A 25,585-nucleotide genomic window follows, 5' to 3' on the forward strand; every position below is an offset into this window, starting at 1 on the left:
CATACCCTTCCTGGAGAATAGAAGACTAATGGTCTATTGGTTTAAAAGAAAGAAGCCTGGAGCCAACATGGTAGATTAGACACAACAAATCAACTGAGCTCTCTCAATATTTCTTTCCAAACAACTGTAAAATTACACCTCAAATAAAAATTTGGAGTGGCATGATTCCAACTTAAGAACATTTGGAGGTCATCAGGTAAGGTCTATGACAGCAGAGTGGAAACCTGTCTAGAGTATGCATATTCAATGGTAGCAATAGCAGTTTCAGGGGCTCTCAGCTCAGACAGGTCAACAACTACTCAGAAAAAGGGGACCCTTTGCTGTCACTGAGTACAGCTAATGCCAGCTGACAACTTTATTGCCCATATGCAATTCTGGGTCAAAGTTCCAAGGCAGAGAGGAATGTCTGTGATTGACCTCAAGGGAGTAGGGGTCCTAGTTGCAGTTCCAAGCAGAGAGGAACTCTAGAGCTTGTGGCTCCAAGGGATCAGGGGCCCTTCCTGGTTAAAAATCAGCATACAGACCAGTATAGCAGTGGTGGCACTATTTTCCCAGTTCACACCATGTTAGATGACCCTCAAACTTGTATACCCTTAGAACTAATTCTGAAAACAGCAGCATGAAAAAGTCTAACACTTGGGACAATGCTTCCTCCCCACCCCTAGGTTGACTTTAACATAAAGTTCAATGTCAAGAAGTAAACTGAAAAAATGAGCAAGCAAACAACAACTTGATGATGAAAAACTTGACCAGAGGCAGGGAAGACCAAGACACAAATAGAGAAGACAATAATATGAAAGCAGTTATAAGCAAAGTCTCAAAGAAAAATACTAATTGTACCTAAACTCAACAAGGATTCATGCAAGAGTAAAGGAAATAAAGTAATAGTGGAAAATTTGGGAAAGGAAATGAGTGATGCAAGAAAATTATGAAAAGGGAATTGAAGTAGAACCAAGATGATGGAGAAAAGACAGGGACTCACCTAAGCTCTCCCCCAAATCTCCCTAAACTCCTTTAAGTTATGCCTCAAAACAAGCTCTAGAACAGCAGAACCCACAAAAGGTCAGAGGGAAGCAATTTTTCAGCCCAAGACAACTTAGAAGGCTACTGAATCTGTGGCAGCAGTGGCAGTTTTCAGACTTCTCAGCCCACAGATGGTAAAGAGTGAGACAACTGGTCAAAAGGTTATTACAAGGATACCTTTACTGGCACTGGGGCCAGAATCTGTTGCATTGCCCAAGGGTCATTGTTTCAGTCCTGGGTCTCAGTCCATGGGAGAATCTGTGATCACAGGGGAACTGGGACTTTGGTTATAATTCCAGTGTAGAAAGGAGTGCTTGGGTCACAGATCAGCAGAGTAGGAAATATAACTTTTCCTAGATCATACCACCTTGGAAGAACCAAAAATTAACAAGTCTGAAAAAAATTTCACAAGATATCTGAAGCTTAGGGCAGTGCCCCTTCCACTCCAGAAGCAGAATATCACTTAAACATATAGTTAAGAGTCAAGCAATAGACTGGAAAAATGAGAAAATATCAAAAAAGATCATGACTATAGAAAGTTACTTTGGTGACAGGGAAAAACAAAACTTAAACTCAGAAGATAACAATCAAATTCCTAATCCTAAGTCTCAAAGAAAAAATGAATTTGCCTCAGACCATGGTAGAATTCAGAAAGGATTATAAAAATCAAGTTAGAGAAGCATAGGAAATATTAGGATGAGAAATGAAAGTGATGCAAGAAAATCATGAAAAACATAGTCAACAACTTGGCAAAGGAGGCACAAAAAATGCTGAGAAAAAACACCTTAGAAACAGAATAGGCTAATTGGCAAAAAGGACACAAAAATACAATGAAGAGAAGGTGCCTTGAAAAGCAGAATTGATCAAATGGACAAAGAAGTACAAAAGCTCATTGAAGAAAATTATTCCTTAAAAACTAGAATTGAATAAATGGATGCTAATGACTCCACGAGACATCAAGAAATAATAAAACAAAATCTAACAAAAAAGAAAATAGACAAAAATGTGAAATATCTTATTGGAAAAAGACCTGATCTGGAAAAATAGATCAAGGAAAGATAATTTAAGAATTACTGGACTAGCAAAAAGCCATGAGCAAAAATAAGAGCCTAGACATCATTTCTCATGATCAAGGAAAACATATCTGATACTCTAGAACTAAAGTGTAGAATAGAACTTAAAAGAATTATCAATCACTTCTTGAAAGAGATCCCAAAGCAAAAACTTCTAGGAATATTTCAGCCAAATTCCAGAATTCCCAGGTCAAGGAGAACACTTTGCAAGCAGTCAGAAAGAAATAATTCAAAAAATTAAGTAACTAGAGTCAAGATCCCAAAAAAACTGAATATAATCTTTCAGGGAGAAAAATGTCTATTTAATGAAATAAAAAACTTCCAAGAATTTTTGATGAAAAGACCAGAATTAAATAGAAAATTTGACTTTCAAATACAAGGTTCAAGAAACATATAAAGAAGTAAACATGAAAGAGAAGTTATAAGGGATTCAGTAAGGTTAAATTGTTTATCTGCCTGCATTAAAAGTGATACTTGTAACTCCTAAAATCTTTATCATATCAGGACAGTTAGAAGAAGTTTCTTTTGGAATGAGAAAGAGGGATCCAACCGGGAGAAGGGGAAGATGCAGAAGGAAGAGCTTTTATGGTGGGGAAAATGGGTGGTGATGGCAGGCAATGACTGAACCTCATTCTCATCAAAATTTGTTCAGAGAAAGAGAATACACACACTCAATTGTGTATAGAAATTTATCTAACTTAATAGGGAAATACTAGGGACAGAGAATAAGGGATAGAGGGTGGAATGAAAAAAGGAAGGGCAAACTAAGGGAGATAGTATCAGAAGCAAAACAGACTTTTGAAAAGGGATAAGATAAAAAGAGAGAAGGATAACCAGAAGAAAATGAGATAGAAACACAAAGTTAGTAATCATAAATGTGAATATGAATGAGATGTGTACATCCATAAAATGGAAGCAAATACCAAAATGGATTAGAAACCAAAATCTAACAATGTGTGGTTTATAAGAAATATCCCTGAAATAGAAAAACACACAGTTAAAATAAAAGACTGGAACAGAATCTATTAGGCTTCAACTGAAATAAAACAAGGCAGGATTTCAGATAAACAAAAGCAAAAATAGAACCAAGTAAAAGAAATATTCAGTGAAATTGCATTTTGCTAAAAGGTAACAGACAATGAAGTAATATAAAAATTTTTAATTCAATTTTTCTGATAAAGGATTTGTTCCTCAAATATATAGAGAATGTAGTCAATTTTATAAAAATAGACAATTCTCAAATGACAAATGAAAAGCAGTTTTAAAAAGAAATCAAAACTTTATAATCCTGTGAAAAATGTTCTAAATGAACTATTAGAAGAATATAAATTAAAACATCTCAGAATTACTACTTCACGCCTATCAAAAATTACAAATGCTGGAGGGGATGAAGGAAAATAGCTAAAGTTACAAATTGTAATAGGAGTAGTGAACTGGTCCCAAAATTATAGAGAGTAATTTGAAGCTATCTTCAGTAAACTATGAAATATGCATATTTTTGACCCAACAATTCCATTACTAGCTCTGTATGCCAATGATACCAAAGAAAAAAGGAAAGGATTCATATGTACAAAAATATTTATAGCAGTTCTTTTTGTGATGGCAAAGAATTAGAAATCAAGGGGAGGCTCATTAATTGGGTAATGGCTGGATAAGTTATGGCATATGGTGATAGACTGTTCTTGTGCTATAAGAAATGATGAAGTGGTTTCAGAAAGAAAAAAAAATAAGGCAAGACTTATACGAACTCTTGCAAAGTTAAATGAGAATTAGGAGATCATTGTGTACCATAGTAACAATGCTGTAATTAGGACTGATGTGAAAGATTTGGTCACTCTGATGAATACAATAATCCAAGACATTTCCAAAGACTAATGATGAGAAAATGTTATTCACCTCCAAAGAGAGAGAGCTGATGAATTCTGAATGCAAATTAAAGTATAATTTTCTTGTTTTATCATTTTTGTTTGCTTATTTATTTAGCAATATGGAAATAGGCTTTGCATGATTTCACATGTATAATATAATTTATATTATGATTCTTGCCTTCTTAATGTGTGAGAGAGGGCATTGGAAGGAAGAAGAGAATTTAGATCTTAAAATTTAAAAACATGACTGTTAAAAGGAAAAAAATTACCAGATGAAATTCAAAAAGTGAAAGGAAAGAAAATAAACCTGCAGTCTCCTTTATTTCTAAGCAGTGACACAAAATTCTGTCTGCCTCATAGATAGCTATTCTCCAACCTCCTACTTTTACCTAGCAATCCTCAAGCTAATTAAGCAAGTGATATAAGGAATGTCACCTTAGTTCTGTTGGATAATAAAGGAGTGATAAGGGCACTATAAGAAGCAGACTCATCAAATTGGGAACATGTAGTCAGGAAAGAGAACACCCCCATTAAGATATGACATCTACATCCATGGGTTTGATGACTGGTCACATGGAAAAGGAATTAGATTTGTTCTTCTTAGACTCAAAGAGCAGAATTAGAAATAGTAGAAATAAATTTAAGGACATATTTCTTTCAATTAGATTTTTGCAAGAGTTGAACTAGTTTTTTGGGGAGGCAGGGTGCTCTCCAATACTCTCCATCACTAGAAGTCGTTTAAATAAAAGACAGATGGCTGCTTGTCAAGAATGGAGAGAGGATATTCCTGTTCAGTCATGGACCCCACTTGATGACTTTTAAGGACCTTTCAACTCTGAGATTCTGTGATGTGTTAATCAGATAACAGAAAAAACTGACTCTTTTCCAAAAGCCATTCTCTACTTATACAGTTCTGTTATTAATGAGTTCTCCATGCTTTAAATCTGCCTCCAGTTTTAATCTTCATTTCAAATTCAGCTTCACTTTCAGTCACTTATATTATACATTTATTTTAAAAAATCACACCCCCCTTTCTTATTCTTCTATCAAATCATCTTTCAAACAAAAATATACTCTATACAATCTATTTTTGCATTCATCCCTTTGGGCCATAATGTCTGTAATTTAAAAAGCCAATATGTCTCTCTTTCCTTCAACAATTCTATTCTGCAGTCAGCTTTTATAAAAAAAATATTTCTCCAGTTTATCTTTTTATTTATAGATCTTTTGGATGATGCTCTAGATACAGTTTTCTTCATTACAAAAGGCCATAAGACTAAAATTATAATGTGCTTTAATCTGTTATTCATATTTTTGTGTATGAATGAATACACACATACACACTCTCTCTCTCTCTCTCTCTCTCTCTCTCTCTATATATATATATATATATATATATATGTTGTGTTTATAGTAGGGAAGGGTACTAAACAAAATCATGAATTTTGTTCTAAAAACCAATTATTTAGGTGAGGGATTTGATCCTGAAGAAAGAGATGTTAACACTTTTAAGGGAAAGTGTTCAGAGACACTGACTTCCTTAGAGAAATGTAAAATCAATAAAATTCATAAATATAGTATGATAAATTTCAAATGTATTCACATACCATGGTGACTCTGTTCAAAGGCTATGTCAACAGAACACAAAGTCAAGGAGGGCTCACTGAATTGGAAAAACTACACATATTGCTTCTATGATACACCATAGGTCTATTATCCAAGTTAAGTTCAGATAAGTTCAGAAAGACTCACTGTCAGAATGTCAATCACCAGTTATGGAACTCTTTAGGACAGAAATTCATAAATTTCCTACTAAGTACTGAATGAGTTTTGAGAGGTAATTCACCCACAAATTATATGATACAACTATAAAAATGCTAGACTTGGAAATAGGGGAGATCTGAATTCAAATCATACACTGATTCTATAAACTTGGGCAAATCACCTAACTACTTCTCAGTACCATTTCTTCATCTGTAAAAATGGAAATCATAAACTTCCTTCTTAATGTTGTTGTGACATTCAAATGAAATATTGTCTGTATAGCCTATATGTAGCAAATTGTGTTCCCCATGCTATTTGCATGGAAAAAGAGCCAAAGCTGTAAGAAATATGAATCTGAGTAGCCTCAAGGGATTAAACAGTATAAAAGAAAGCACAAGATTAGCAGAGAAAAGCTTTGAAAAAAAAAGACAGAAGAATCATTTTGTATTTTTCTTTCTCTGCTGCTGTTGCTGTAGTATTATCTCCCTCAGTGGGGCAGTGTGGTCCATGGCCTTGTACTTCCAGGGATCTGAACTGTTGGCTGGTACTTGATAGACAGTATCAATTGTAGCCTAATGTATGGCCAGAGAGAAGCTGACTTTTAATGAAAGTATTAAACAATAGTCATTCTTTGGGCAACCATACTAATTGATCAGGGTGGTTATATCACTTCACTGGAGAAAATACTGTCTACATTTCCTGGGACCTCTGACTAAGGGATTCAATGACTTAAACATCAATAAGTGGTGTAGGACATTGAGCTCTGGGCTAGGGTCAGGAAGACCTGAGTTCAAATCCAGTCTCCATCCTATACTAGCTGTGTGACCATGGGCAAGTCATTTAGCCCTGCTTGCTTCAGCTTCCTCTTATGTAATATAAAGGTAATAATAGCACCTACTTCCCCAGGCTGTTTTGAGAATCAAATGAGATAAAAACATAAAGCACTTAGCAGAGGGCTAAGCACTTTATAAATGTTATCTATTATCATCATTCTTGTTACTTCTCTATTAGATGCCTAGATGTTGAGAGCATTTGCTATAAAAGACGGAAGCAGAAACTTTCACTTGGCTCACTGCCCAGGACATGGTGAAATGGGTTTGTCTCACTATTGGAATATTCTAATGTGAAACCTTCTTCTTTGTGAGAATAAGAAGGCATTTTGCAGTAAAAGGTCAAGGACAACCTATTGTAATCCATTACTTTAGTCTTCTTTTTATAGTGATACATTATTAAATTCCTGTTTTGCTTTAATAAGTATACTTTAATCTGACAATATGGACCTTTTGATTAAGATTTTTGTGGTAATTGGGGGGTTAGAGTAACTTGATAAATTCCGAATTATTGGACATATTCATACCCCTACATTATATATATATATATATATATATATATATATATATATATATATATATATATATATATATATATTCACAAAAGACATCTTGGTTTATAGGATCATAGAGTATCAAAGAAAAATTTAATACTGATAAACAATACTCTATACTCTACAAATTAAGTTCAAGTCTACAGAAACAATTTTAATTTATTATCATTAATCTGTTTTCAAGCTATTTCTTATCTCAGAAAGATGTCCAAATGGAGATAGCCCTTCATGCCTTCTGATATGACTCTTTGCCCTAAGACAATTTGAGGTAACATTTACAGGATTCTTGAATTAATCATATGTGGAAATATAATAACATTCCAGAACATACAACACTCAGTTCCTTCCTTGACTACTCCCCTTAAGACTGAAAAGAGATATTTCCTATGATCAATATCTTCATCTTACATATAAAAATGTCACCATCCTTAAGTTGGCCATGATGCCTATCATGTCAAGAGGGTAGGGAGTCAACAATCTTATTTAGAAGAGATTCAAGTTTGGTCATTACCTTTATCCAATTTTTTTTAAAGAAAGAACTTAACTTTTATTCTAGAATGAAAAATATTATTTCTTATTTCTAGATCATTTGCTAAAAATAACATGTTATTTTGCATTTTAACATCATGAGAGTGAGTAATGTTATATATAATATGAAATGCTACAATTGTGGGATTTTTTAATAACATTTAGACAGTACTTAGTTGTAACATGTTAATGAAGTTAGTGAACTAATTGTTGGGTCATTGTTATATAGGTGGGGGGAATGCCTGCATTCTAGGAATTGGCTTTAAATCTATGAAACATAATTAATGTTCTCATATTGATTGAGTCCAGAATTTAAGTTTCAGTTGTGACAGATAGAAATATATATTCTTTATAAATCTGATACATACAGGTTCTGAAGTCAGGAAGACTCATCTTCCTATGTTCAAATCTGATCTCTGACACTTACTAGCTATGTGACCCCTGTGCCAGTCACTCTATTTGCCTCAGTACCATCATCTGTAAGGTGAGTTGGAGAAGGAAGAAAACTCCCAAATAAGCTCATAAAGAGTTAGACAAGACCAAAAATGACCAGGACAACCACCAATTCAATTCAGCAAACTTTTGTTAAGTATTTGGCACAATGTGAGGTACTGGAGATACAAAGCCAAATATGAGTATTCTCCACATTCAAAGAATTTAAATTTTGTTGGTCTGTTACTTGGATATATAACCTTTACATTCACAATGTAAATTTTACCCAGAAATGTTTTTGATGTGGTTTGGATTTCACTTTCTCTGGAGAAAAAGTGTGGAAAGCTTGTTAGAGATGATTTTCTATTTGCCTTCTAATTCTTTCTTTTAAATATGATACCTCTACTTTCTATCTTAATTTTTCTCCATATTCCTACACTTATCTATATATCACCAAGAAGTCTTGTAAGTCACTTAATTCTTGGTGTCTCCAAGCAATTCTCTTAGGCTTTTAGGGCAAAGCACAAATTGATTCATATTGATAGAGGTTTTACATGTGGGGAGCTTCCCATAATATTGAAAACATAAGGATATTGCACATACATACATACACGTGCATACCCACATCAACAAGGACAACTTTGGAGGCTTTTGTTAGCAATATTTAGTTTCATTGCTCCAGTTCTTTGAGGTCTAGGAACACTGAAAAGAGCTCCCAGACTCACAAAACCTGACTCTAATGTTTTAAGGATCAGAGAAAATGGGCAGAACTCTGGATGCTGTTTTTTGTTTCATTAAATAATTGGTATGATAACCAGTTGGGGAGGGACCATGGACTGACAACTCTAGGGAGTAGCTCACATTTATTATGCTGTGTCTTGAGTGATATTCAGTTTTATTTCCTTGGAGATCATAATGTTCCATGCTTTTCAGTAATACAGAAATACTACTTTAACCTATTAAAAAGACAGGTTGTTATTTCAGGGAAGATTTTTGGATGTTATTGAATCAGGTTTATGATTTTCTTTACGTAAGCCAGCCTATTCTCTTATTTCTGCTAAATTTTTGGGCAAGCTTGTTTTTTTTTTTTTTTGCAGTGTCTATAATAAGAAATATTTATTGATAAGCAAGTAAATTGTCCATCTAGCAGCAAGTCAAATTCTAAACAATAGATATTCGTCATCCACTTGCTTTTTCCTATGAAAATGGTTAGGTCAAACTCTTTTGGAGAGTGGTTTTGGATTTTTCTCCAGTACTCTCTGGATGTTCTATGGCTTGATGCAGTATTCTCAAGGTCATTCATAAAAATAAATATCAGGGAACTCTCGTCTTCTATAGGGACACTCCACTGTCTGTAACAAGGAGTCTGTTCTTCATCTCCATGATAATGGAAAATATTTATGGTCAACAGATATCTTGTAATTTTATTCCTTGCCTGATATTTTTGATCAGAAAGTCATTGAACAAAGATACATTTATTGTTATATCTTTCATAATATTCTGTATTTTGATGCATGATTGGGAGATACTTTAGTATAAGAGAGTCTTGCTTTATTAAATCAAGATATTTATATTTCATACTGATGTGTGATATACAGATGTGTGTGTATATATGTGTGTGTGTGTGTGTATTTTTGTAATTCTGTATGTATGCATTAGAGAAGGCAAAGACAAACCACTCCAGCATCTTTATTGAGAAAACCCCCAAGAGGGATTTCAAATGGTTGGGCATGACTGGAAACTATTGAACAACAACAAAGTATGTATGTATGTGGACAGTACTTATGCTTTCATTTTTATCGAGAGCTCCCCACTCGAAAAATTTTGATGAATGCTAATCAGTACATACTTTGTAATTGATAGTCTAAGAAGATTTCTTGGGGGCACAAAGAATTAAGTTGCTTGCTAAGGCCAACTGTCTATCCAACAACAACAATATATGTATAACATTTTCCTAAACTTTATATTAGTAGGAAAATGAGCACATATAGATAACTGTTGATATTCTCTTACATGCCTTTTTAAAAATAATAATGACATTTTCCTTATTCTGGGGTTGACTCTTTTTTCATTATGACAAGCACATATACACACCTATATGAATTATTCTCACAAGATTAATTATATAGATTTTTAAAATAAGCATGTTATATAGTTGTTGAAAACTTATCAATTGGGTTGATCCAAGATGGTGAAATATAAGCTCAGATGAATTCTTCCAATATCTTCTCCAAACAATTTCAAAATGACTCCTCAAATCAAATTTTGGAGCAGTGGAACTGACAAAAGTCTAGAGTGAGACATTTTTTCTAATCTAAGGCTACTTAGGATATCAGCAAGAGAGATCTGTGACACTGGGGTGAGAGTTGACCCAGAACTTGGCAAAAGTATAAGTTGTTGACCTCAGAGGTGGCTGCAATAGTGGCAGTAGAAGCTTCGGCTTTCAGCCTGAAGATGGTAAGAGGATCAAATAACTGGTCAAAAGATATTATGGGATACCCTTTCCTGGCACTGATTAATCACTCTATTGTTCAAGAGCAGCACTAGGGTGAAAAAAATGTTTGTGACTGATCACAAGGGAGCAAGAGTCCTGGTAGTAAATTCAAGAGAGAGAGGAATCCCAAAGTGAAAACTTCCAGCAATATTAAAGTCAAATTTCAGTGCTCTCAGGTCAAGGAAAAATAATAAAACAGAATGATTTGGAAATTGGAATTTGGAATTTGGAAATTAAGGAGCCATAGTCAGGATCACACAAGATTTAGCAGCTTCCAAGAGAGCAGAGGATTTAGAATATGATATTCTGGAAGGCAAAGAGCTAGAATTGCAACCAAGAATAATCTGTCCAGTGAAACTGAATAAAATAGGGGATTTTTAAGCATTCCCAATGAAAAGACCAGAACTAATCGAGAGAAGTATAAAAAGATATAAAAATGAATAGAGTAATCATAAGAGATACAAAAAAAAGTTAAGCTTATACATTCCTAAATAGGAAGATGTACATGGAACTTAAAATAACTTTATCATTATTAGGGCATTTAGAAGTCACCTACTTAGACAAAAGGCATGAGTGTGAGTCAATTATGTTAAAAAAGGGGGGTCATCAAAGAGAGGGATGCACTGAAAGATGGGAGAATTGAGAGGTAGAAGAGGGGAAATGTATTCACCTAAAAGAAACACAAATGAAAGAAGGGAACATAGAGGAGTTGAACAATGTTGAATCTCATTGTCATCAGAATTGATTCCCAGAAGGAATAGTGTATATATACACTCACATGGATAAATTAATCTATTTTATATAATTGAGAAACATATATAAGGAATAGCAGTAAGAGATATGGGGGGGAGAATGATAAAAGGAATGGCAAATTAAGGAGTCAGTGGTCAGAAGCAAAAGAAAGAGAGAATAAATTGAAGAAAATGAGATGGAGGGAAATATACACAACTAATCATAACTGTGAATGTTAATTAATTGAACTCACCCTTAAAATAGAAGTGAATAGAATGAATTAGAAACCAGAATCCCAAAATAAGTTGTTTATAAGAGACAAACTTAAAATAGAAAAGAAACATGTAGAGTTAAAATAAAGGACTGAAGCAGAATCTATATGCATCAGTTGAAGCAAAAACAAACAAAAAACAAAACAGAGTTGCTTATCATGATCTCAAACAATGCAAAAGCAAAAATAGACCTAAATTAAAGAACTACATTTTGATAAAAGGTAACATAGATAATGAAATAATATAAAAATGTTTACAGCAAGTTTCTTTGGGAAAAAGTCTCATTTTTCAAATATATATATATATATATAGAGAGAGAGAGAGAGAGAGAACTGAGTCAAATTTATAAGAATAAGAGTTAAATTAAAAATTATTTATAAAGTGCTTTACAAATCTTAGGAATTTGAATTTGAGAATTTGAGGACATATAAAACTGGAAAATGAGGATCAGGAAAAGAGAGCACAAAGGATAAAAGATGGATCATGTTGAGGGTTACATCAGTATGCCAGAAATATTATTTAAAAGTTAATAGAAACAAAATTATTGTGACCAAACTTAATCCCAAAGAAGAGATATGAAAAATCACCTCTTCTCTGCTTTTTTGTACAGTTGGAAATCACAAGACATTGCATATATCAGATTTTTAGGGGGGGTATATTGATTAGTTTTACTGAATAGATCTATTTTCATTTCTTGTTGTTGTTTTTAATTTTAATTTTTTATATGGGAGGGCTTCTTGGAAGGGGTAAGTGAGAGGGATTTATTGGAAAATGCGGGTGCTATAAAAACAAAAAAATATTTAAAAAGATAACATTTCTAGTATGAAAGGTAAATCTTCTTGTTGGAGTTATGAAAAGATTTGGAAAAGAATTGCCCAGGGTAAAAAGGCATGTGGAAATTATTATCTTGCCTGGATATGGCTTACACCAAGCTGGCTGAAATTTCAGAATCTGTTGAAATTTCAAAATTAAAAAAGAACTTAGCTATTATGTCCTAGAATTGTTTGTTCCCTATTGTATCTAGGAAGACTGTACCCCACTCCCATTTCTACATTGTAAAAAACAGTGAGGTAAAGAGAACCCTAATTTCTCCCATTTGAAAAGAGGAAATGGATTCTTAGAGGTTAAGTGATTTGTCCACTGTCACAGAGCTAATGAGTTCTAGAACTAGGTCATGAACTTAAAAGTTGCATTGAGCACTGAAAGATTTTGCCAGAATCACATGGTCATAAGGTGTCAAAAGCATGACTTGGACTCAGGCCTTCCTGGCTTATAATATTAAATTATAAAATATATTTTCCTAGTAGCCACAGTGGGGAAAAGCCCCCCAAAATATAAAGTGAAAAAAGTATGCTTTGATTTGCACTCCAAGGTCTTCTGTTCTCTCTCTGGAGAGTTCTTTGAGATTATCATGGAGCATTGTGTTGATCAGAATATCTAAGCCTTTCATAGTTGACCATTGTTACAGTATTGCTAGTACTGCAAACAATATTCTCCTGATTCTGCCTACTTCACCCTGCATCAGATCATTTAAGTCTTCCCAATTTTTTTCTGAACCCATTCCTTTCATTCATTCATTATAGCACTATAACACTCCATGTCAAACATATGCTATGACTTGTTTAGCATTCCCCAACTGTTGAGTATCCTCTCAATTTAAAATTCTTTTCCACTGCAAAAGAGTGATAATTTTCTATTCGCAGGTTATTTTCTTTTTTCTTTGATTTCTTTGGCATACAGATCTAGTAGTGGTATTGTTGGGTCAAAACTTAAACAGTTCACTAATGTTTCTATTTTTCCACAACTCTACAAAAAATTGTCATTTTCTTTTTCTGTCATGTTAGTATATCTGATAGATGTGAAGTGATACCTCAATTAAAAAACAATAAGCAGTAAGGCGATACAATGAGTAGAGTTCTTCATCTGGAATGAGGAAGATCTGAATTCAAATATGACTTCAGACACTTGCTAGTTGTGTAACCCTGACAAGTCACTTTACTCACTGTTTTAATATTTCTTCATTTATAAAATGGGGGATGATAATATCACCTATCACAGTGATCATAAAGTGTTTAACATGGTTCCTGTCATAAAATAAATTCTATAGAAACATTAACTATTTTATTATAATTATTGTGATATATTATTATGTTTTGTTATTATTACATATCAGTGAGACCGTGATTTTCTCCTTCCCTCTCCCAATAGGGATACTTGAATGATAAGCACTTTTCATATAAACTCAAAGATGCCAAAGATATTTATTTGTAGCTGTAAAAGAAAAAGAAAATCTGTGCCTAGATAACTTGCTGAAAGAAGACTCTGTTGGTCAAGGCTTCTGTCCCATTTCCCAGGGATCCCATTTTAACTAAGAAAGATGGAAAAAATTCTGGACTTGGGGAGCCAAGATCCAGCCAGAACTGGGATCCAGTCCTGCCTGACTCTGCTTTGGACAGGCCCCTTTCCCTCTGAGCATTAGTTTTCTCCTCTATAAGTTGGGGATGGTTGGGGATCAGAGCAGATGACCTTAAAGGTCCATTTTCAATAATATGTTTTTATGTTGTCCAATCAGGTTCCAGTGTATATGTACTTCCCAAAGGTGTTTGTCGTGTGGAGAAAAAAATTTTAAAATATTTATTAAATATGTGCCAGGCAGAGCTATTCAAATATCATCTGTCCTCTGGGGGGACAGATGCCATTATTACTCGTATTTTATAGTTGAGAAAACTTAGATTAAGTAATTTCCCAGGAATCATTGGGCTAATAAGTTCTAGTCTACCTAAAGCTAGAAAGTGTCCAGGGTCATATTTGAACACAGGTCTTCTTTAGTATATGCCCAACCTACAATCTTTATCCTCATATTACACTTGAAGAGTTGGACCCTTAGAGATTCTGAGTGACTTGCAATGGTCATGACACTCGTTAAGTGTCAATGATCTGACTTGAACCTAGGCCTCTCCTAATCAAATTGAGAGCATTTTCTACTGTATCATATTGCCTCAATGATTGGACACGTTGGGGGCAGGAGAATGAGTTCTTACTAGTGTTTTAAATAGCTATGCATTTACCCAGAATTATTACAGAATGCTTGCTTTCCAATGCTGGTGGTAGGGTTCTCTCTATTTGTACTTCAAAGGAGGCAGTGATATTGAATAGTTGTATTGTAGTCCTGTTTGATCCTCAGAGGGCTACTCCTCTGTCTACTTCATGGAAGGGATTAATGAGACACTAGTTGCAAACTGATCAGTCAGCAGTATGTCAGAGAAAATGATTATAGTTTAGGGAAGGTAGGCTGGGCAGATGTAAGATCTAATATTTTACATATCTGAACTCATTACTATTTTTAATACATTTCTTCACAATTGTCTTCATAATTCTGATATATTGGAGATGACTGGAAAAATTAATCTGTGACTATTTCATCTGTCTCCTCCTAAATAGAAAGACCATTGAACCTTAAACTCTATCAAGCATTAAATTTTTATGGTCAAATTGAGATTCTGTGCAAATACTGTTAATTAAAATTTTAAATGAATTAGTAACTGAATTTATCTGGGATACTTGATTGAAAATAGTCTATGAAAAGGTATATCTAGCAGGTAATACCCAGACTCCACCTCCTGAGCTGCTTGCCCTTAGTACCAAGTAAGCATTTCAGATTTCTTTATAAAAGGATGTGAATCACTAACAAAGTGATAAATGTATTGGCAAATTAATCTGGAAAATGCCAAATCTAAGTGAAATGGTGTCCCTAGCATGCCACTGAAAGATTGAATCTTGGGAGCAACAAGTAATAAGTTGATTTGATGAGAACATAAAAAAAGTATTAATTTGAAATAAACTTATATGTTAGAAATAGATTGTGGAGGGATTTACATGCTATATTTTATTCTTTAGGCAATGGGGAGATACTTGAGGTTCCAGAGCAGGAAAGTGACTTCAGAGTTTTCCTATTAATTGTGTAGGAGATAGATTGTAGAAGGGTGAGACTAAAGTCATTGCCTATGGGGATGCTAATTGAATGGGAATCATTAAGAATAAGATATCTTCATAAAAAAAAGTTTTGCTCAGAAAATGAAATCAAAACAGTCCTTTGCTTTTCTTCTTCATTTTCCTCCTATGTAGATCAAATCCCAGTTTCCCCTTCTCAGCCCTCTTTTCTTCTACCAACTAAATTGTATCAATTTTTTTAAAGGTACAAATCTTACTTAGGTGGAGAAAGCCAAGGGTGATTTATTTTAGTACATGTCGACTCATCAGACTTTCCATCTAGTTTGACCATAGAGGACCTTGAATGTCTCTTGAGCAAAGACCAAGACCTTGTTATCGAGAGAGTTTCCTGCATAAAGACATAGAAGGGTGCCAAGGCCAATTCCCCTCTTAGTAATTCACTTTCTGGACACAACAGAGCAGAGCAGCATTGTTTAACCTTTCAGAAGCTGTGTATGAAATTTACATTAGCAGGTTGTTGAGGTTTTGTTACAAAACGTTTATCCCATGAATATCAATGCAGGCATTTGCTCTGGGAAATTATCATCTCTCTGTTGAAAGTTCCTAAGGAATCTATAAGCATATAGAGGAGATAGGAGACAAGCCCTAGGCATCTCTGAAAAAACATGGAATAATTAATTATTGAGGTGATCTTTGGACTTGGGAAAGGTCCAAATACAATTTCCTCCTTTTCATCCAAGTGATTTTGCACAGAACCAAAAAAATCTCAGGACAGTTTTAAGTCAATAGCTTAAAACTGTCCTGTGACTTTTTTCTAGAACTTTTTCCAGTAGTTATACCAAATACAAGGAATCCTGAAATTTTGGGGATACCCTACATTTGGTATATCTGTTGGAAAAAGTACAAGATAATTTTTAAGTACTTAAAATGTTTTTTATTGCTGTTGTATCACATTCATTTGTGATATTTCTCTGATGCTGTATATTATTTTTGTTATATCTCATTCATTTCTCAATATATCCCTATTCACTTCTCTGCTCAGATTACCGTCTCTTGAATGAATTAAATTAATGCATGAATGAATGACTAAACAATTATTAAGTGTTTATTATATATATCAAGCACTGTGCTAAGTTCTGGGGTTACAAATGATAAAGTGGTACCATCTTTGCTCTCAAGCAGTTTATAGTCTTGAGACAAAATATATAGAGTGGTGATTAGAGAAGGGTGTTTTTGTATGTGAATTCACAAGTATGGTGAATAAAGCTAGAGCACAGGTCCAGAAATAATAGTCCTAGAATTGTAGGATGTGGGAAATGGGGTGATGGCAGTACATATCAGGTCTAGAAATAACCAGGGTAAAGGATCCTGGTGGGTCTGGGGACAGCTAGGTAGAGTGAGCTCTCTGCAATCAGGAAAAGCCAACTTCTGGATGGGACCTGCCTGCCCCAAATTCTTACAGGAGCTAGAGCAGCAGCATCACCAATTTGGAAAATGACCAGGATAAACTAAATATTTTTTTTAAAAAGAAAAAATAAAACATTTCAGCAAACCCAACACATCATACATATTTGACAGCATATGCAATAGTTCACATTCATAGTTCTTCACTATGCAATGAAGTAAAAGAGGTTCATTTTTTTCAGTTTTGCCATGAGGCCAAGCTTGTTCATTATAATGTAAATACATTTTAAAGTGAAACAATTCACAAAGAGAGAAGAAATACTGCTACTCTATACATGTATAATAGTCAAACCTAAATCAAACTTTCCTTATTTTATTCATGGCTACTGCTGAGTGATTTTTTTATTTGCATTCGAGCATTTACTGAAAGCTGATGAAAAGAGTTGAGTTTTATCACTTGAATTGAAGTAGCAGAGCTATGGAAGTCCTTGATCATCAAAACCTCATTCATATGAGCATGAGTGTGTGAACTTTGATTGGGACAGTCCAGCAGAGAATGGGACTTTTGAAAAATTAAAAATAACTTAAAAATCTTAAAAAAATTAGAACGTTTGGTACATAGATGTCTCTCTGGGAATTGCTTTTGTGCAGATCACTGCTGTATGATGCGTCTGTGTAAAGCCCCTTGGGTATGACAGCTGTTGGTCTCCTTGTAACTGTGATATTGCCATAACATTATGAGAACTATATCCGACATTTATATCATACTTTTAGAGTTTGTAAAGTTTTTAAATTGTGTAAGACAAAGCAACTGGAGCTCAAAGAAATTAAGTAACTGACTCATGGTCACACAGCTAGCATCAGAGTGTGGATTTGATTCCTGATGTCTACTTTCCCACATTGCTTTTGGAAATATTTTAATATGATGCAATGCCTAAATGGATGTTGTTGCCAAGAAATACATATTTGTTTATACTTTGAAGGAGGAATCATGTATACATGCACTGATAAGGATCCTACTTATGCTTTTGTGGTGAAAGACTATGCATGTTTTTTTTTGAAAACAAAACCATGTATTTATTAAGTGCCCACTATGAGCCAAACACTGTGTTTGATGCTTTACAAGGATCATCTGAAGCTCACAATAATCCTGGGAAGTACGTGCTACTCTCTCCCTATTTTTACAATTGAGGAAACTGAGGTTGAGAGAGGTAAAGTGACTTGCCCAGGGTCACACTGCTAGTTAAGTGTCTGAGGCCAAGTTTAACTTAAGTCTTCCTTACCCCCAATAGAGGCTCAGGCCTCTTTTGACTGTGCTACCTGGCTAACTGATTGGGACTATCCTTTAGCTAGTACTTAGGTACTATATTTATAGCTCAACATGCTGTAAGTGTTGTCTCCACCTCTAGCATGTATGCTTGAAGTCTCTATCACTTTTATTCTGGATTGTTAGCACTTAATTTGCACTGAACCCAATGCCTAATAGATCCCTACTAAGGCTCTGATTGAATGATTGGGTGAAAGTATTTAATATACTGCTAGGAAAAGCAAAACATGTGAAATTCTCCTAGGGATGGTGTGGTCATTTGAGATCTGGGATTGTCGGGTGGGGCAGCTAGGTGGCACAGTGCACAAAGCACTGGTCTTGGATTCCGGAGGACAGGAGTTAGAATCTGGCCTCAGACTTACTAGCTGTGTGACCTTGGGGAAGTCACTTAACCCTGATTGCACCACATCCAGGGCCATCTCCAGTCATCCTGATTCATATCTGGCCATTGGATCCAGATGACTCTGGAGAAGAAAGTGAGACTGGTGACTTGGCACAGCACCAACTCACTCAAATCCAGTTCACATATTTATCATGGTATCACCTTCCTGATGTTGTGGTCTTCTTTGAAAATGAAGGACAAATATTATTATTATAATAAGACAAGCTCTTGAAAAGATTTTATTTTCTTCTAAAGGGCTATGATCAAGGCTTCCCATTGCATCTGGGACCATCTCCAGTCATCTTGATTTTTATCTGGCCACTGGAACCAAGGTCCCCAGAGGAGAGAGTGAGGATAGTGACTTTGTACGTCCCTCCCTCACTTAAATCCAATTCACTTGCAAGTCTTGGCATCTTCTTCCTAATGCCATGATTCTTTTTGAGAACACAGGACAAAGAAACAGCAGTAGCAGCAGCAACAATCACTGTGATTCAAATACCAGGAAACAGGTGAGTATCAGTACCAAAATTATGGCTGCATAAGATTACTCCAGACCTGGATAATGGAGAGTGTAGGAAGAGCACCTGATCTAGCCATCAGAATATCATGAGATATAGAGATGAAAGGAATTTTCAATTTGACCTTCATTTTGTAGATGAGAATGATTTTTTTGCCCCATCAATACTTTAGAAAAGGAGAGATCCACAGATGTAGATATCCCATTCCACGATGGATGGATTTATGAGTTGTGATGGTTACAAGAACCCATCTCTGGGTGGACAGTCTTTTGGCAATGGGTCTCTGAGATCTCAGGGTGTCCTCAAACAGTAGTCATGTGGTCAGTCACTGGGCTGGATACTTGAAATCTTTCCAAACTGGTGAAATGTGACAGAGTTTGTTCTCTACTGGTATGACCTTTGAGAGCTTGGGATCATCTGCATTAATAAGTTATCCAGCCAAGACTTTAGTGAAGTCCTACTACAAAAATAACATAAATATTTAATAAACACTAATGACTGCCATTTACATAAGACATTTAGGTCAACTGATGAGATGTAATTTTTAAAGAAAATATAAACAACCATGCACAGTTTAGTGGCTCACTAAATTTAAAACAATCATTGCTTACTTTAATTAACTCTTGCTTTTCATGCTAGACCTAAGATGAGACTTTGTCTAAACTCCTAAGTCTATGAGTAGTCAATGGGGAGCCATTGAAGTTTTTTGAGCAGGGAAGTATTATGGTCAAAATGATGCTTTGGGGAGATTAATCTGGCTGCTGCTCAGTCTTGAGCAGGCCTAAGCACTCTCAGGGGCAGGGCCTAGGGGCTGTCTGATTGAAGGTTGAAGGCAGAGTTAGCTACAGAGCATGGTTAGGCTGACTAGGGGCGCAACCAAGCAAATTGGTCTGAGAAAGACATTATCTCCATTGGGGAAACTGATTGGGGCAGGAGTCTGAGGTCAAGTGGGGAGGAGGGGTCCTTCCAGGTACAGTCACTATTTCTTTCTCTACTTTCTCCATGTCACCTCCCATTTCTTTCCTTGTCAAATATCACATTTCTGTTTTTGGAAGAGTAATAAGCTGTCTTGTCAGTCACATAATTTAAATATGTTGGCAGTCCTCAGTACTGGATGGTGATGGATAAAGTTGCTCTATACTCATCTAATTTGGAGAGTGATGAGAATGAGAAGCGCTAAGGTCAGCAGGGAGATTGGCACAGAATTCTGCTACTGGAGTCGGATACTGTTAAATGATGTCCTTCCCAATTTGGGGCCTGGCAGCCCAATATAAAGAGCCTTCTATGGAACCTACATCAGCATTTTGAGGGTCATGAGTTTCTCCTTGTTGTTAAGAATACCTTGCTCACTTATCCTAGTCTAAAAGAGACTGTTATGGCAACAACAACCATAATAACTCACTTTAAAGATCACATTGTGCTCTGATCACAGGATCCCAGAACTAGGTCTGGAAGGGACCTGAGGTCATCGAATCAAATCCTTTTATTTCACAGATGAGGAAACCAAGGTCCAGGGAGATTCAATGATTTGCTCAAGGACATCCAGGTAATAAATATCAAAGGTGGGATTTGGACTCAAGTCCTCTGACTTGAGAGTTAGTGTTCTTTACCGCAGTCCTATAAGATAGTAAAAATAACATCTCTTATTTTTCCTCATGAAGAAACTGAGGTTAAATGACTTATCCAGTGTTGCACTGTTAATAAGTGCCAGTACTAGGATTCAGATTCAAATCTTCCAACTTCAAAATCTTTATTCTTTTTGCTTTACTATCCTGCCTTTCATTGCAAACAAGTTGGATTATTTTCCAGTAGTAATAAAAATAATAACATACAACATTTATATAGTACTTTTAGATTTGTAAAATTCTTTAAATAGATCAATTCTTTTTTTTCTTCCATGGAATCTTGTGAGATAGGTGCTATTATCATTACCAGTTTATGGATGAGGAAACTGAGGCTCAAATTATTTGTCCCACCTACTGTTAGTATGGTCTGAGGCAGGATTCAAGCATGCGTTTCCTGGATTTCAGGTTCAGCCCTCTATTCACTCTTCCAAAAACCCATTTTAGAAGCAATTTAATTTTGAGGTCTTGATGTAGCTGTGAAGAGTGTGAGGGTCAGAGACCACATAGAAAAATTGCATGCCTCTCGGGATCCACTTTCACTGTTTCTTTGGGCTGCCCTCATCTCACTGATGTGCTAAAAAAAAAGAGTCTTGTAGAAACATGTTTTTCTCTGCACTAGAGTCTTCCTAGGAGGGTCCCCTAGGGCATCTGAACTTTAAGGACATTTGATGGGCAAAACCAAGTTTTACTAAGGTTCTCTGATAGTTTGGGAGTCATTCTTTCAGCCCTAGATAGGTGGTGACCACAAAAGACCTGCTTATACTAAATTCTTATCTTCCTTGAAGAGTTTTAAAACAAAACACCAGCCAGTGGTAGTGTAATTGAAAGGTTTATTGTTCATTCATTAGTCATTACTAAATGGTTTGTGGAATAAAAAAGACAGAAAGAGATTTCAGAATCCTTTATCCTCTTCCCTTTTCTATCCAGTAAATGTCACCAAAGACAGTTTGGTTTTAAACCCTAGTGATAATTGACCTCTTTTGACAGGTTTCTCTCCCCCCGCCCAGTTTGAAAGGGTTTCTTTTGCCAATTCAATTCATTCTGTGTCACCAGCTGGCCCTCCCTGCCAGTCCACAGAAATGACATCATGGTCATTATCAATATCTTAAGCATGTGACACTGTACAGAGAGGTTTACAAAAAAAATTAAAATAGATGATGTTCCAGTGCACAGGAGTCAGGAAGCTCAGACATCTTTGTAGCAAAGTGGAGAAGAACACTAATCTGGGATCCAGAAGACCTGGCTTCAAGTCCTTAATCTGCTGATTTATTTGTTCGAAGATTCTGGACAAGGCAATGAACCTTAGTTCATTCCTCCATAAAAGGAAGTAACTATATTTCTTTGGATTCTTTCAGATCTGGGAATCTATTTTGGGCCTTAGGGGATTAATTTATATTTCTATATATATAGAAATTACTACAATGGAAGGCATAGAGGTTTTAAAAATTCTTTTAGAATAAATATCTCACTTTTGAAAAAACACACATTTTTTTTTGTATTGCATGATGTATATAGTGGTTTGGAGGGATGACCTTGACTTAACTCCTGCCTGCAACACTTTACTATCTGGTAGACCCTGCATAAGTCATTTGACTTATAGTCATGCAGCTTCTTAAGACTGATTTCCTAAATAATAGATGGGTTGATAGCAGTGTTCATTGAAGGGATTCTCTGAACTGATTAAAAATAATCACAGATTATTGATGTATTCAATACATGATACTTTTTTGTTATTTTGAACAAAAAAAAAACATAGAGAAGCAACATTGAGTAATGGATAGAGAGCTAGCCATTGCATCCAGAAACATTTTCAGTTGTCCTGATCCATATCTGGTCACTGGACCCAGATGACTCAGGAGGAAAAAGTGAGGCTGGTGACTTAGCACAGTCCTCCCTCATTTATAGCCCACCCTCACTTAAAATCCAATTTATTTGCATGTCATGGAGTCACACCCCTAATGTCATATTCCTCTTCAAGAAGGCAAAATAAGCAACAAGATACAGGAACCTGAGTTAAGTACTCTGACATATACTGGCTTTGTGATCCTGGGAAAGTCACTTAATCTCTCAATACCCTAATCTAAGCAGGTAGAGATTTCCTGCTGATCTGTATTAAGAGAGTTTCCTCAGCAGGGAGATCCTATAGCAATGAAATCATTGGTCTAAACCGTAAAAAAAGGGAGGAAAAGGCATGAGGTATAGATATGTACATATGTATGTATACATTCAAATATCTATACCTCAATTTATATATATATATATACATATTTTTTTAATTTTTATTAAAGATATTATTTGAGTTTTACAGTTTTCCCCTAATCTTGCTTCCCTCCCCCCACCCCCACCCCACAGATAGCACTCCGTCAGTCTTTACTTTGTTTCCATGTTGTACCTCAATCCAAATTGGGTGTGATGAGAGAGAAATCATATCCTTAAAGAGAACAGAATTCTCAGAGGTAACCAGATCAAACAATAAGACATCTGGGTTTTTTTTTTTCTAAATTAAAGGGAATAGTCCTTGTACTTTGTTCATACTCCACAGCTCCTTATCTGGATACAGATGGTACTCTCCTTTGCAGACAGCCAAAAATTGTTCCCAATTGTTGCGCTGATGGAATGAGCAAGTCCTTCAAGGTTGAACATCACTTCCATGTTGCTGTTAGGGTGTACAGTGTTTTTCTGGTTCTGCTCATCTCACTCAGCATCAGTTCATGCAAATCCCTCCAGGTTTCCCTGAAATCCCGTCCCTCCTGGTTTCTAATAGAACAATAGTGTTCCATGACATACATATACCACAGTTTGCTAAACCATTCCCCAACTGAAGGATGTTTACTGGATTTCCAATTCTTTGCCACCAGAAACAGGGCTGCTATAAATATTTTTGTACAAGTGATGTTTTTACCCTTTTTCCTCATCTCTTCAGGGTATAGACCCAGTAGTGGTATTGCTGGGTCAAAGGGTATGCACATTTTTGTTGCCCTTTGGGCATAGTTCCAAATAGCTCTCCAGAAGGGTTGGATGAGTTCACAGCTCCACCAACAGTGTAATAGTGTCCCAGATTTCCCACATCCCCTCCAACAATGATCATTATCCTTCCTGGTCATACTGGCCAATCTGAGAGGTGTGAGGTGGTACCTCAGAGAAGTTTTAATTTGCATTTCTCTAATAATTAATGATTTAGAGCATTTTTTCATGTGGCTATGAATTGCTTTGATCTCCTCATCTGTAAATTGCCTTTGCATATCCTTTGACCATTTGTCAATTGGGGAATGGCTTTTTGTTTTAAAAATATGACTCAGTTCTCTGTATATTTTAGAAACGAGTCCTTTGTCAGAATCATTAGTTGTAAAGATTGTTTCCCAATTTACTACTTTTCTTTTGATCTTGATTACATTGGTTTTATCTGTGCAAAAACTTTTTAATTTAATGTAATCAAAATCATCTAATTGGTTTTTAGTGATGTTCTCCAACTCTTCCTTAGTCATAAACTGTTCCCCTTTCCATAGATCTGACAGGTAGACTAGTCCTTGATCTTCTAATTTGCTTATAGTATTGTTTTTTATGTCTATGTCCTGTAACCATTTGGATCTTATCTTGGTAAAGGGTGTGAGGTGTTGGTCTAATCTAAGTTTCTTCCATGCTAACTTCCAATTATCCCAGCAGTTTTTATCAAAGAGGGAGTTTTTATCCTGGTGGCCTGACTCTTTGGGTTTATCAAACAGCAGATTACTATAATCCTCTCCTGCTTTTACACCTAGTCTATTCCACTGGTCCACCACTCTATTTCTTAGCCAATACCAAACAGTTTGGATGACTGATGTTTTATAATATAATTTTAGATCGGGTAGTGCTAAGCCACCTTCATTTGCATTTTTTTTTCATTAAGCTCCTGGCAATTCTTGACTTTGTATTTCTCCATATGAATTGACTTACAATTTTTTCTAGCTCATTAAAGTAATTTTTTGGAATTTTGATTGGTAGGGCAGTAAACAGATAGTTTAGTTTTGGTAGAAATGTCATTTTTATTATATTAGCTCTACCTATCCATGAGAAGTTGATATTTGCCCAGTTATTTAAATCTGATTTAATTTGTGTGAGAAGTGTTTTATAATTGTTTTCAAAAAGATTCTGAGTCTGTCTTGGCAAATAGACTCCCAAGTATTTTACACTGCCTGAGGTTACTTTGAATGGAATTTCTCTTTCTAGCTCTTCCTGCTGTTTCTTGCTAGTCATATATAGGAAAGTTGAGGATTTATGGGGGTTTATTTTATAACCTGCAACTTTACTAAAACTGCTAATTGTTTCCAGTAGTTTTTTAGATGATTTCTTGGGATTCTCTAGGTAGACCATCATGTCATCTGCGAATAGTGAGAGTTTTGTCTCTTCATTCCCAATTCTAATTCCTTTAATTTCTTTTTCTTCTCTAATTGCTGATGCTAACATTTCTAATACAATATTGAATAATAGTGGTGATAATGGGCACCCTTGTTTAACCCCTGATCTTATTGGGAATGCCTCTAGCCTCTCCCCATTGAGTATAATGCTTGTTGATGGTTTCAGAGAGATACTGCTAATTATTTTAAGGAACAGTCCATTTATTCCTACACTCTCTAATGTTTTTAATAGGAATGGATGCTGTATTTTGTCAAAAGCTTTTTCAGCATCTATTGATATGATCATATGGTTTCTGATAGGTTTGTTGTTGATATAATTGAGTATACTAACAGTTTTCCTAATATTGAACCAACCCTGCATTCCTGGAATAAATCTTACTTGATCATAATGTATTATCCTAGTGATGACTTGTA

This window comes from Macrotis lagotis, chromosome 1, assembly GCF_037893015.1.
Source record: "Macrotis lagotis isolate mMagLag1 chromosome 1, bilby.v1.9.chrom.fasta, whole genome shotgun sequence".
Taxonomy (NCBI): Eukaryota; Metazoa; Chordata; class Mammalia; order Peramelemorphia; family Peramelidae; genus Macrotis; species Macrotis lagotis.